Source organism: Aythya ferina (assembly GCF_964211825.1).
Source record: "Aythya ferina genome assembly, chromosome: 18".
Lineage (NCBI taxonomy): Eukaryota > Metazoa > Chordata > Aves > Anseriformes > Anatidae > Aythya > Aythya ferina.
In genome coordinates this window covers 9,075,652-9,088,838 of record NC_140317.1, presented here as the reverse complement: position 1 = coordinate 9,088,838, position 13,187 = coordinate 9,075,652, and the positions used below count along the sequence as shown (strand labels likewise).

Below are 13,187 nucleotides of genomic sequence, written 5' to 3'. Positions count from 1 at the left end.
TGCCCCCATCTGAAAGGCAGCATCAGAAACCAAAGAGCCGGTTTCAAACCTCCAAGACCCACGTGAAGTCTGTGCCCTGCAGCCAGTTTGGCAGTCAGAGCTTTAAAAAATAAACCCAGCTACAGAGCGGTGATTTGCATAGCGCATAGTGGCTAAAATTAGCCTGCCTCAACTCCATCTCGAGAGGAAGTCTGACTTGCCACTGCAGCTTCAGGTTTCTTGGCTTTAAGAGCAATGCATAGCATCTGAGGAATACAGACGTGTCTTCTAGGCAGTCCTGCTCCTCTTGGCTGGCGCTGCTCCCCAGCCTGAGGCAGTGCCTACATCTCCAAGCTGTCCTGCAGCACCAGCAAGAGCCTCGTTCTTCCCAACCAGGGAAACCAGAATACGCTGAAACATGTGAATGCCCTCTTTTCACTATGAAAAGGTTTAGAAGATGATTTATTAAGGAGAGGATGCGGTGCAGGTCACAAGATGGTCTGTCCTGGACATAGGAAGAATAAAACTTCTCTAAGACTCTATCACCGCATGAGACAGGGGCTTCCAAAAGCTTGAGAAAGCAGTAGTGCAGTAAGAGGTGCTCTGCAGAAGACACTCATGATGCAAAGTCATTTTAGGAATGGTAGATTATTTTTTGTTAGCTACTGGATTAACTTGAGATACCCCAGCCTGACTCTTAGTCGAGGTCCTACATCATCCTTGCATAACAGCCCGTGTTTCTCTGTCATAATTTAATGTTGTTGCAGCATTGTGATGCAGCTGCCCAAACAACTCACACACTGTCTCCTTTAATTCTGCAGACAAATGGATGTCCATAGGAGGTTACACAAGTCCACCCTGGATGTCTCTGACCAATTTAAATTATTCAAAAAGTCGATCATCAGCTAAGTGCTAAGTTGTTTTTCATTTCAACTTCAGATGTAGCTATAGCTGTTCCCCCTGAGACATATAAATCATTAATTTAGTTACGTAGTGGGATCACTCAGGACTTGTACTGCCTGGTGCTGCTTGCACAGGTCCCTTCTCTCCTGCTGCACCAACTCTGCCCAGCTGAGCCGTATTTCACACATCCCCACCCAATCCGTGGGGTTGGGGTCTGGGCCCTTGGACCAGGTTTCTTGGGGCTTTTGGCTGCTCTCACCATGAGGTTCCAGATACCTTCAAATCAGAGATCACAGCTACCAGAGCTTTATAGCTGAATGCTTGTATTAAATTTGTGCAAAATAAACTTGCTGCGGCAACAATCCAGTATTGGCTTTTATATTTTACATGACTGTAAGCCAGCATGGCTTTTCATTTTCTGCTGTGTTGTAGAGTTGAAAGGTAATGATTTGCTTTTAAAATACAATTAAAATGATTCAGTTACTACTTTGACTACAATATATATCTTATGGAAGGAGCACAGAGTAAAAGCTCACCAATGGGCTGGGTCCTGGCTGGTTGCAATTAGGAACAGAACAGCCCCATGACATGAAATCTGATGATACACTGAACTTCTGACCTATAGCAGAAATCTGATCGTCACAGCCCAGCTTCTTCTTCATTTCAGCTCTGTTCCGGAAAACAAAAGTCTTCATTCAACATTCAATTTTCCCCACCCTTCACCACTGGAATTTTTATATGATCTGAATTAAATATGCCAGACTTTGAAGGTAAAAGTTATAAGGGGCCAAGTGAAATCCAGGGCATCTTTCCACTTCTTTTGCAATTGTCTGTAGGCCTTGTACTGATGTGATGGGGCCCTACAGGAAAATGAGGTGCTTCTGTGTCAAACTTCACTGTGGTTTAAGCAGAATAAAATACTGGATCTAATATTACTGGATTTTTTTTTTTTTTTTTTTTTTTTTTCTGGGCTGGAGGCACTCATTGCTTTTTGCCAAAATTAGACACGTTCTCTGATCCAAAGTTTAAGGCTTACTCCTAAAGTCCTTACTCAGGACTTAGGGCAGGAAAAGCTGCTGATATCCAAAATGAAGTCTGAGCAGAGCACAGACTACCCAAGTTTGGTTACTACACACCAGTGGCGAGTTGCGGTCGAAGCACCCAATAACCTGCAGTGTGTCACAGCCATGGTGCTGACACCTCCGCAGTGTTGTGTGGAGATAATTAGGTCTTAAAAGATGTGCCACCATGCTGGATGGAGTCCAGCTCAGCAGTCCTCCTTATCTGAGTTTCTGCTCAGTTTTAGGCCCATGTGCTCTTCGCTCAACGGTGTCAACAGGCAACCTCCGTGGGCGTCAGGAGCGCGCAGATGGGTGGCGTTACCCACCCATGGCTCTGATAAGCTAAAAACAGATTGAAGGTCTAAGTCAATTACACGTAAGCACGTGATAAAATTCCTTGCTAAACTGGGGCCTAAGTCAGTGTGATCTTAGGGTGGAACTCAAATAAAGGCTCTTGGAGGAGGAAGAACAGGCACAAGAATGGAGCCAAAGGTTCTCCTGGGCTGGGGTGCGTGGCCAGAGCCCAGGCAAATGGGAAAACAGCGTGATCCGACAGAAGGAGGGATTGTGTGAGTGGCTCCGTGGCTGTGGCTTGGGAGGAGGAATTTCCTCATGGGAACGTTGCCAGGAGGGTGAGGAAATTGCTTGTTTTTCTAAGCAGAAGCAACTAATAAAGGAGGGGTAGGAACAAAGGTTCTCATCTGTGTTGTAGGCAGTGTCACTGAGACGTAGTACTGGTGGTGCTTTGGGTTGTGCTGTTTAAAATAGCTTGCTTTCTTTAGGCTTTTGAAAGCAGGGTGAAGTAATAGAGTTGATCTCTTGTAAGCATCTGTGATCAGCATTCAGGAGGACTATGGCAATGACTTGTGTAGTGAAGAATAAAAATAGCCCAGGCCTAAGATATCAGTCCCAGATTTCACCTTCAATTCTGGAGAGCAAGTGTTAGCTAAGTCCAGAAACTAAACACTGGAGTTAGTAGAGCTGTGTGTGCAAGAATCCAGCTTTACCACGCAAAGACACATTAGATAGAGCAAACAATCCATAAAAGACAGAACGAAACAACCTGCAAAACACTTTGGGGCACTGTGCTGGCTGAAAAGAAGCTTGGAGCTGTGAGGAACAGCTGCTTCTGGAGATATTCCTACTACACAGAGGAATAAAAGACTTCATGCCTGAAGAATCTCCCTGATTACATCTCCATTCTGTAGTCACCATCTACAACTGGTTTGAATGCAAAAATGGGAACTTCAGCTCAGAAGGGACGGCAGAGTCTTTACTCCCCTTATATCAGAGAAGCTGTTTTGAACCAACTCTTCTAGATATATAGCACTTAGAAGAAAGTGTAGCTCTCATGATAAGTCTTGTGTAGGGGTTCTTAGTCAATTTTTATGCCAAGGATCACAAATTAATTAAGAAAATCTTGTCTCTTGGAAACTCTTCTAGTCACAGTTGCATCAAATCACTCTAGCAGTAGCTTGCATGGAAAAATAACATTAGGGATATTTTTATTTTTAGCTGTCTTAATGAAATATAGCAGATGGAAATAAAGAGGAGAAGCCCGTCCTATGTGACTAGCCATCTGTCTGGGGATCAGCAACAAGTACTTCATGGATCACAGCTAGAAAATTACTGGGTAATTAATGTCAGTCTTCAAGCTACCTTACAATTCTTCACTCTCTTTATTCTACTCTGTAAAGTGGATTTCAAATGCCACTCATAACTTACCCGGCCACAAGAGACATGCTTATAGCACCACCCTTAGAGTACTAAACCTCGGGTTGAGCCCCAGTGGCTGCTGCAATTCCTCCCTCCTTCAGAGGTCTGCAAAGCTGTCAGCGATCACATAGCCATCTACTCAGCATGAGATAAACTACCTGGATCCTAAGGGCTATTCCAGATGATCTAAATTTACCTTTTGGACATGTGTAACCTGCTCTCAGTTCCATGGCACACCAAGCACTGGGACCAGCACAGGACCATCCCCTCTATTAGGCCCGTCATGGAAACCAGGTTATTAACTTGAACATGGGGTAAAGAGCTATTATCCAAAACTAAATTTTGCTAAACTAGATTTTTGTGTTGTGTTTCCTAATGACGTGTAGCTTTTCCAAGTTAGTTAAGTAGCTAGTTAGGAATCTGGCCCTTCAAACTGCTCCAATTACTTCTACGCACTATTCATTTGGAGGAAGCTTGTCATGTTTAATGACATCCTAAACAGACATACAATCCCGAACACTGCTAAAGGTCACAGAGCTCGAGCTCTTGGAGATGAGATACTTATTCAGTGTTGTCATAGCTATCCCCTCTCTGTGCTCACACATGCTGCATTACTGCTGCAGCTTGTTCTCGCTTTCCTTTTTGGGAAAATCGATGCCTTGTCACCAGAAAGTTTGATATTTCACCATTACAGAATATTGGTAATTCTTCTCCTGTAACAGGATATTGTTATTGGACTGTTTTAACCTTGTTTATTACCTCCATTCTGCCAGCTCTTACAATTCACTTGATACTGTTTTGGTTATTTTTGTGCTTTGATTTAAGAACACTGTGCTCCAGGACTGCACTTTAAGAAATGCCCCGAGGAGCGGAGCCAAGGGAGTCATCAGCTTATTTAGTGGGCTGTGCTGAGCTCTCCGCAGTGGCTTAAGAAATGCCTCCCTTCCTGGAAATCCACTGCTATCTGGTAAAAGTCTACTGTATGGCACAAACACCATTAATCTTCACAGCCCCCTAGACACACCATAACTGAATCTTACATAGCAGGTGAAAATTGTGTTATTCCTCATGCAGGATGGGAAAGTGACCCCAGCCAGATTTAAAAATTGAGAAAATCCCATTTGTAGGCCTAAGTCTTTGTCTATGTCTTCTATTACTTTTGCATTCATTTTTTTTTCTCCTTCTTACTTGTTAAGCAATCTCATTTTGTTGGCAAATACCACGTATTTGCAAACACGTTTCTGTCCCCTACAAGCCTGCAAGAACATTTGCAAGTGGGGCAACTGTGCCCTGACTTCCTCGTGGTAATGTCACCGTCCCATTTGTCCTCCTTCCAGCCCATCCTTGGGGACGGGGACACCACAGGCTGTGTGACCCAGGACCTTGGGGCTGGTGGCAGAATTGGGATTTAATTAGAGCATGGCCTTCAATCAGACCCTCCCTTCCAGCTTTCAGCAGACAACATCTGTAAGGAAATTATTAAATCAAAGCCCCGCCGATCCTCCCCAGCCTCATCCATGGAGGTGTTAATTGGAGGCACAGCTTGGGTTAGGTGCACACTGGCCTAGGGGAGGGACTGAGCATGTTCTGCTTTTTGCAGCACTCTCCAAGAGGCTTCCTAGAGGCTGAAGAGAAGGAGAAGTGAGCGTGCAGAGATGCCTTGTGTCCATAGAAGTGTTCCTCTTTCCACCCATCTCAGCCCACTGCTGACAGCCCTGCCACCAGCAGCCGGGCAGCACCAAGCAGGGCCAAAAGCCACCCCTGCTGCCCAGGGAGCAGTAGCAGAGCCTCATCGCTTCGTGCTCGGCTGCCTGGTACTGACACACAACATTGCTATCCTCCTTCTGCATGCTACTGCCCTTCACAAAGTAATCCAAGCCTTTCTATGGCGTATTTAACCTGGAGCTCTATCTCCCCAGTGGGACGTGGCTGGGACTTTCAAAGGAGACCACTGGGCAGTCGTCCTTCAGGGGATTTGGTGAATAATTCTCAGCCTCTTTTAAAAACTCACAGAATGGCCGTGGAGATAAATTGCAGGTTCTGCACACAGACAGACTGCTCAAGGTTCATTACAATACCAGTTAAATGCTATTTATCTCATTCATTGTCTCATTCTAGTCACTCATTTCCCCTGAGAAGCCCATGAGCTGGACACAAGGGTTGGCTGTACACGGTTCTCCTTTCAACTGGCACTCTTAGTTTAGAAACAATCCCTAGAAACATTTTTTTTTTTTCCCCCCACAGAGTTTTAAGCCAACAGCCAGGGCAAGCAAGTACTTATTACAGGAGCACAGATCGAAAGCTCACTACCATTCTCGGGCAGCTGGATCCAAGGTTTTGGTCTGGCTGAAGAGAGCTGAGCACAAGTGAGCTGCGGGGCCTGATGTGCTCCTCACCCTCACTCTGGCTGGGCTGCAAGGGCTGAGCAGAAGAGGAGAACAGAGGTGCCTGGGTACAAAAGCTTTGCTTTTACCAACTATCAATAAATATACAAAGACCTGCTGCGGTAAAGAGTGATAAAAAATACCTGAGGGGGGATGTTTTAAGCCCTACGCTGTAGCCCAGGACCCACAGCCCTGGCCTGCAGATGGCTGTTGCTCCAGGAGGGGGGCTGGTACCTGTCCTGGGCTTTTCTGGGAGCTGCACACATCTCCTGGGCCAGTCTCCAGCCAAAACAGCTGAAACCTCTCTTAAATGACGCATAGCACAGCTTCTTGGGTGCAGGAGAGAGGGAAGAGAAGGAGGCAGAGCTGGCCCTGACTGTTCACATGCTGAGAACTACAAGTCCCTGGTGTATTTGAAGCCTCAAGAGTGCTGAGGTGCAACAAGTTCCCTGCCAGTGACCTTTTACTGTTAACGTCTGAGCATGGTTTTCATTACAGTAATGGTAAGAAACCATTAAAGAACCACCCAAGCCCCAGATTTTCTTTCAGTCACACAATGCCAAGAGACATATTTAGAAAAATGACTGCAAGCCTGATCACAAATGTAATTACATGCCAAAAAACTCCATCCTTCTCTTCAGCATTTAAACTCTTTCTTGGCAAAACTTCCCTGTTGAGCTGGGGTGTTTCCCAAATGACAGCAAGTTTGCTGAGCCGTGTTTTCGGATGCCATTCCAATGGGCACACGCGTGAATGCTTTGCTGGATGTCTGTCTCCCACAGTACCTGCCAGCTAAATACCTGGTCACTGCTGGAGCTCACAGCACTCAAGGGCCTGAGGGACACATTCTGCGTAAGCCAGTGAGAATCAAAATATAATTTGGCCAGTTTTACCTGTCCTTGTCAGATCATCTTCAGTTTCCAAAGCTTCCCATTACCTTTCTTACGACCAGTACGATGACTGCATTCGTTAGGCTAGAGGATTGGTGAGTCCAGGCTCTCATCCCTCTTCCTCAGTACTCAGGAATTTTACTCCAAGGTCAGTTCAGCCTAAAATAAAAGATGTTACATGTGAAAAAGGCAATGAGAGCAGCAGTCTTATCCAAATGCTCTGTGCCCATGTGTACACACGGCCTGTACCAGCTGTTACGGAGTCTGCTTGCTATTGCTCTGGAGGCTGGCACCTCACAGGGTGCCTTTGGTCACCCCTCCAGCTGACAGGGGACACTCACCTAGCAGGACCTGCTGCCTTTCAGGACGTGCATGGTTTGATTTTAGTCATTGATCAAAAATAGCCAACCTGCTTTATTTTCACATCTACTTCAATAGCAGGCAGTCAGGTAAGTGTCACGGCCGCCTGAACAACATCAGAGACCAGCCCAGTCCAGAGGGGTTCTGTGCAACATCTGTGTGGTGAGAGGAGAGCCCCAGCCAGGAATAAGTCTCTGCTGCTCCCTCTCACGGCTCAGCCAACCTCACCATCACCATAGTCCTGACCTAATACTTTTCACCTCCTTATTTTTTTCATCTCACGAGCAGAAGTTGAAGTTGCGTTGCCAACCTAGAAAAGCAACATGGAGTTGGTGCTTGCTGCAGCACAGCTCCTGTCTGTCTCACCTGCCTGTTTGGACCTGTTTTCCTTGCCTGGTTTGTACATCCAGAGTCACGGGGACATCCTGAGGACTGGCGGTCCTCACAGAGGGCTTTGCCCAGGGGTCTGGTGAACATCCTTACACTAATAAAATACAAATAACTTGCCATTGCCACCCAAATTAATGGCTGGGAAGACACAGGGCATGTATCAAATCACACTTAGCAGTCCCAAGGATCAATCCCCCTATCTGCAAATGGGCTGGGGGAGAAAATGAAGGGTTTAAGTTTTGTCCCCCTCACGTCGCTGTGCCTTGGCCCTCCCACGCTGTCTGCTTTGAGATAAATCTCTTGCGCAGGATTTATCCAGAGCCTTCTCTTCCACGTGCTGCCTGCAGACAGATCTGTGTGTGTTTGCATGTGTAAGTGTTATACATAACCAGCCTGCACTTTCCAACAAATTAGCAGAAATACCACAGTTTTACATTTGCTGCGATCTGCCTGCCAATCAAGGAGGCTCCCGCGGTCCTTCCTGATATTCATACCAGGATCACAGCCATCCGCTGTTTGCTACGAAAACTTGATTCTCTAGGCACGAAGATTGATGGAAACCTCCAGCTGGTGGCATCTCACAAAGAAACCATGGGCTTGGCCTCCCCCCCTGCCTGGAGAGCCTGCAACAGCAGCCAGCAGCAGGGGAGCCAGAGCATAAAAAGTGCAGTAAATAAACCCCATCTTAGCACCAAGGTTGATACAAAAAGCCATAAAAAGCAGGGACAGTAAAAGAGAAAAATGCGTGGCAGCCACAAATCCTTGAGGCTGACATGAAAAGGATTTTAATTGAAAACGAGTGCCCCAAACTCCTTCTCCTGAAGGTGATCGGCATGCCCTGGCCTCACAGGATTGTTGCTTGCACATACATGCATACGTCAGCTTGTATTCATAGCCCTAAAATGTTCCTGCCAGTTACACACTCCACAGATACCAGCAAGATCTTAGATTCCGCTTCCCCCCAGCCCCTGCTGTTGTTGCATCTGCTTGTTTTACCTATCATCCACCCCGCCCCCGTCTTCGTCTGAGCATACGCTGCAGGAGGAGAGATATAAATAAGGTCAGGATCTCATTTCCAGGTAGCCAGATGTGTGGCAGCACCTGGAGCACATTCCCCATGTCTTGGGCTGTCATGGTGCAGGAGAGGACTCCGTTTGTGGTGCTCATCACCCAGACACCTGCGTGCTTATATACCTGCTTGAGCCATTACCTCCCTTTGTTCTGCTTCAGGGCTCTGTGCTTGGTTTATTAAGCTCAGATGAGCACGGTTACACGGTCCTACACTCAATCCGTGTAGTTAATGTCTGTAGTTACCTCTGGATTCTGGCTGGTTAACTGGTGTTGAATGGGCAGTAACGTAACTGCACCCTGGCACTGCACTTTATGGAGCTGAAGGCATTAAATCGGAATTAGCTGTGTGACTATTAACAAGGACATCCACCAGTAACCCGTGCAAATGGCCTTTCGGTGTTGCCTGTTTACAAGAAACACCTTGTTATTCTGTAAAATGTTGCAGGAGACTCGAGCCTGCCCGCCAGAGCACACAGCCACAGGCCGGCCGCTTGCAGGGAGCAGCAGAGCTGCTTTAGCTCTACAAAAATCTTTCGTTCCTCTGCCAAAGCCTTAAATCCCTTTGACGACCTTCAGCTGAACTCCTGGCCTGGCGGGAGGGAGGGAAGGAGCTGTGCAGAAGGAGGGGATGGAGCAGGGGATGGGGAGGGAGGTGCTGGGAACCCGGCGATGGGGGTGAGCGTGAGGAGCAGGCACCTGCTGGGAGGGACGGGCGCTCGGGGTGGGTTTTCCTATCTATGTCCATGCTATGAGCCCGCTCTCTAGGGAACTGGGCACCGACTATTCCCGGCCCATCCGTCAGCAGCCTGGCTTGAGAGGGTTTTCCTTTCCCAGCTCCCTCTCGCCCCTGAGGCCAGGTTTCCTCCTCCCGCCCCGTCCAGCTCCTGGGTCCTTGCCCGAGGCGCAGAGGAAGGGGAGATGTCTGCTGGGGATGGGAAGGGACACGGAGCTCTTCTGTGCCCACATCACCTCATTTGCTCTTCTCGCCAGCACCTCTGCACATCCCATCACCAGTTTGTGCCAGGGGATCACACCAGCACCACATTCACATCTCGGGTGCACCAAGCTGACCCCTCAGCTGCACAAAACCCCCTAAAACACCCCAAACCCAAACCCAAACCACCACCCCATTTCTGCATCCTCATCCTTCTGCTCTTGCAAGCTGAGCCTGCCATTCCCAGCCGTGCCCGCACCCGGTGCAGGATCTGGCCCAGGACACAGCCCTGGTTTGTGCCCAGCTGCCGCCCCGCTCGGCTTCAGCTGCTCGGCAAGCGAGGCAGCGCCTGGCCCCCCCGCCGCAGCCCCGTTGTGCCGCACGGAGACAAAAATATTCACCAGCTGCTGCCCACCTGGTGCTGAGACGAGTTTAGGAAACAGCAACGAGAAACTGAAAATAAAAGGCCAAAAAGAGATAGATGCGGGCCTCGCACCAGAAGTGAGAGCGCTAAAAATAGCGGTGATGTGATCCATCAGTGCTCTAGGTCGTAATTAACCGCTTGAGTGTCTTTGGGCATGGAGCAAGTGTGTCCGGCAATACGAAACCCACAGGAGGCGAACAGCCCAGACGGCGCGTCCCGGGCTCCCGGCGTGCCACCACCGAAAATAGAAGACACGTGGCCGGTCCCCCGGCAGGACAATGCTGGTGGCCATGCAGTGTCACCTCCTGTGCACCACCTCAGGGACCACCGGGCTCCATCCAACCCACCACCGTGGTGCGGGGACTTTCCTGGGGTGAGCTGCACCAGCACTGGGTGCTTGGCTTGGTTGCAACCCAAGGTTTTGTCCAAACCCTTCCTGGTGCTGGAGGGGGGGGAGCGGTGACAGCAGGGGGCCTGGATGCGTCCCGTGCCCCCCAGCAAAGCCCCTCGGGTCTCCTGCTCCAGCCCTTCCACCAGCCTCACGTTTGGCAGCGGCAGTCGCAGGGCTGGATCAAAATAGCACAGCCGGTTCCAAGGCACCTCTCAAGTCAATTTATGCCTGATATTTAGTTTCTGTAAATATAGGATGTTGTGCATGAGATCAAGTGGAAAGTTTCCTTTTTGATTCCTCCGGAAACAGAATTATTTAACTGAGCTGCTATTCCCTGGAAACATTTGACTCAAGTGTTACGACATTGTGATAGAGGAGGAGAAATTCAATGCCACAACAGCAGCCCGCAGCTAATCCATTCTCTTCTGGGACTGGGAAAGCTCAGACTGGGAGAAGGACATTTAAAACCAGCCTGGTTCTGAGAGTAGGTAGTATTTAATACCAGAACAAAATAGGTCAGGTTTTAATAACAAATCTGTGACTTAACCCATCATGATCCTAAACAAAGTCAACACAGCTACAAACCATAAAAAACAGTATCTCAGTGCAAAAGCTCATTTCAGCTCCGTTCAGAGCCTTGGGTACTCAGCAAGATGCCATCTCCTTGTGTTTCACCCCCCATACGTCTGCCTCAAACCCTGCACAGCCTCTCCTACCTCTCAGTGTGGATGCCCCCAGGGCTCTCCAATCAGGCCCAGCAGCTGCGTGCATCCCATGCGTCCTTCGGGGTAAGGTCACACAGTGGGGAACAGATGCTGCCTCCCAGGAGGGGTGAGCTGAGCACCCGAGGCAAGAAGGCTGTGAACAGCCCAACACTTTATAATCCATAGGTGTGCTTCTTGCTCTTGCAACTCGTCCTGCTTGCCCCAGGTCCCAGTGCTGCAGCATAGAGGACCTATGAGCACACCAAAGTGTGCTGCAGCACCTCAGGGCTGCTTTAGGACTTCAGATTTCATGGGACAGCCAGTACGGTCCTGTCCAGCACAGTTACAGTGCTGGGACCAGCTGGAGAAGACCAACATCAGCTGCAGTGCCATGGCCAAGGAAGCATCCCACTAAGGTGGTTTTGAGTCAGAAGAACTTTAAAGTCACAATTTTATTTTCTCTCTCTATTTTTGGCTTCAGATTCTTGGATGTCTCCTGCCTACTCCCAAAATGCGTGACAAGGAGTAGGTCTGAGATAGTAACAATATTAAAATGAGTCCAAGTGCAGCATGAGCTGAAAGTTAGCAGGATAAAAGCTCTCAGCAAAAATTGCAGCTGAGGAGCAGCCTCAGGAGAAGACCAGGAGGCAAGGGAAGGTCGCAGAGAGCCTTGAGGGGACGATGATGTATGTGATGTGCTCTGCTCAGCACTGCTCAGGCTCAACAACCAAGGAGGCGAAGTCCAGAGAGGGATGGAAATGACCAGCAAACACAAGAAACAAGGAGAGAAAGTGAAACAACCAGGGCCTGCAGAATACCAACATAGGTGTGGTAACAGTCTCTACGAGTTACTGTAAACAAGTAGAGAACAGGACTGTTTTCTGAATACATTTTCTGTGAAATGGTAAGAGTGTCCTGCCTTGCTTTGCATGACCTGAGAAGGCCCAGCTGAAGTGGTGGCCCGCCTGCCATGCTGCAGCTCACTCCTAATTCCACAGTGAAAAAGCTTCACAGCTGCTAACATAACACCAACCCCTCCGGAGCCTCTGTAGGTCCCTCTTCCAGTTGAAGTCTCCTGCAGCAAGGACACAGAGGCCTTTCAGGCAGCTACCACCGCATATAATGCCTTCTGGCATCACGGTGAACAGGCCCAATATAGCCCAGAGGCAGCACCTGGGGAAAGAAAAACAGACCTGACTTCTGGAAAATGCAACTAGAGCAAGAAAGGAACCAACAAACTGTGAAATGCTTGTTTGCCTTGTGCTGATCCTCACCAGAGGTGGGCCTGGGGAGAAGGTGAATCATTTGCGACTTCCAAAATGAAGTGATCCGTGTTAACAACCACAGTTATTTATTGACTTCTTTGGGGCATGGAGCCTTATCTATCCAAAACACACGTTTGTTCTCAGGGATCAGAGTAAAGGCACTGTTCCTGAGCCAGACGTGTGAGCACTGAGCGTTGTAACTGAGATTAACCACGGGATGTGTGGGACAGCACAGGGGGCAGCACTGCCTAGGGGAGCAGGGAGAAGAAGGCAAACCGAGGTTATAACCAAGCGGCTCGGTGCCTGCAGGGTGTGCCTGCCCCGGGCAGTGCCCATCACACCAGTGCACGGCAAGGAAGAGGCAGGCCAACATCCATCTTCTGGGAAATGGGAGCACACAGGCTTGTGAATAAGTCATTTCATTGAGCCACATACAGGAGGAGGAAGAAAGAAATCAGACATTTCCCCCCATTTTCCAAAGCTCCTGATGCTTCATTCGTTGTTGCTGCACTTGTTGTTCATCTGTGGTAATAAAACACAGCCTCGGACAAGTGCCAGGGGCCCTCAACAACCAACTCAAGGTTACTGTGGGGGCAAATCCTACTCCTCTCGTTCCTTCTTGTGCCCTTGATTCAAGGCTTGCAGCTTTCCTAATCCCCAGGGATTGGAGTGACTTTACGTGCATGCTCTGGAGCTTGCAGGCTTGATGCTGTCA

General features: G+C 48.6%; 1 long non-coding RNA gene across 1 annotated transcript; it reads right to left on the bottom strand.

Annotated features, from left to right (window-relative positions):
* Window positions 1-1,831: 1,831 nt before the first annotated feature.
* On the bottom strand, window positions 1,832-11,909 carry LOC311420896. The gene is made up of 3 exons (XR_014684600.1): window positions 11,220-11,909; window positions 6,937-7,092; window positions 1,832-2,285 (listed from the first exon to the last, which is right to left on the bottom strand). It is a non-coding gene; the product is annotated as an uncharacterized lncRNA (long non-coding RNA).
* Window positions 11,910-13,187: the final 1,278 nt, after the last annotated feature.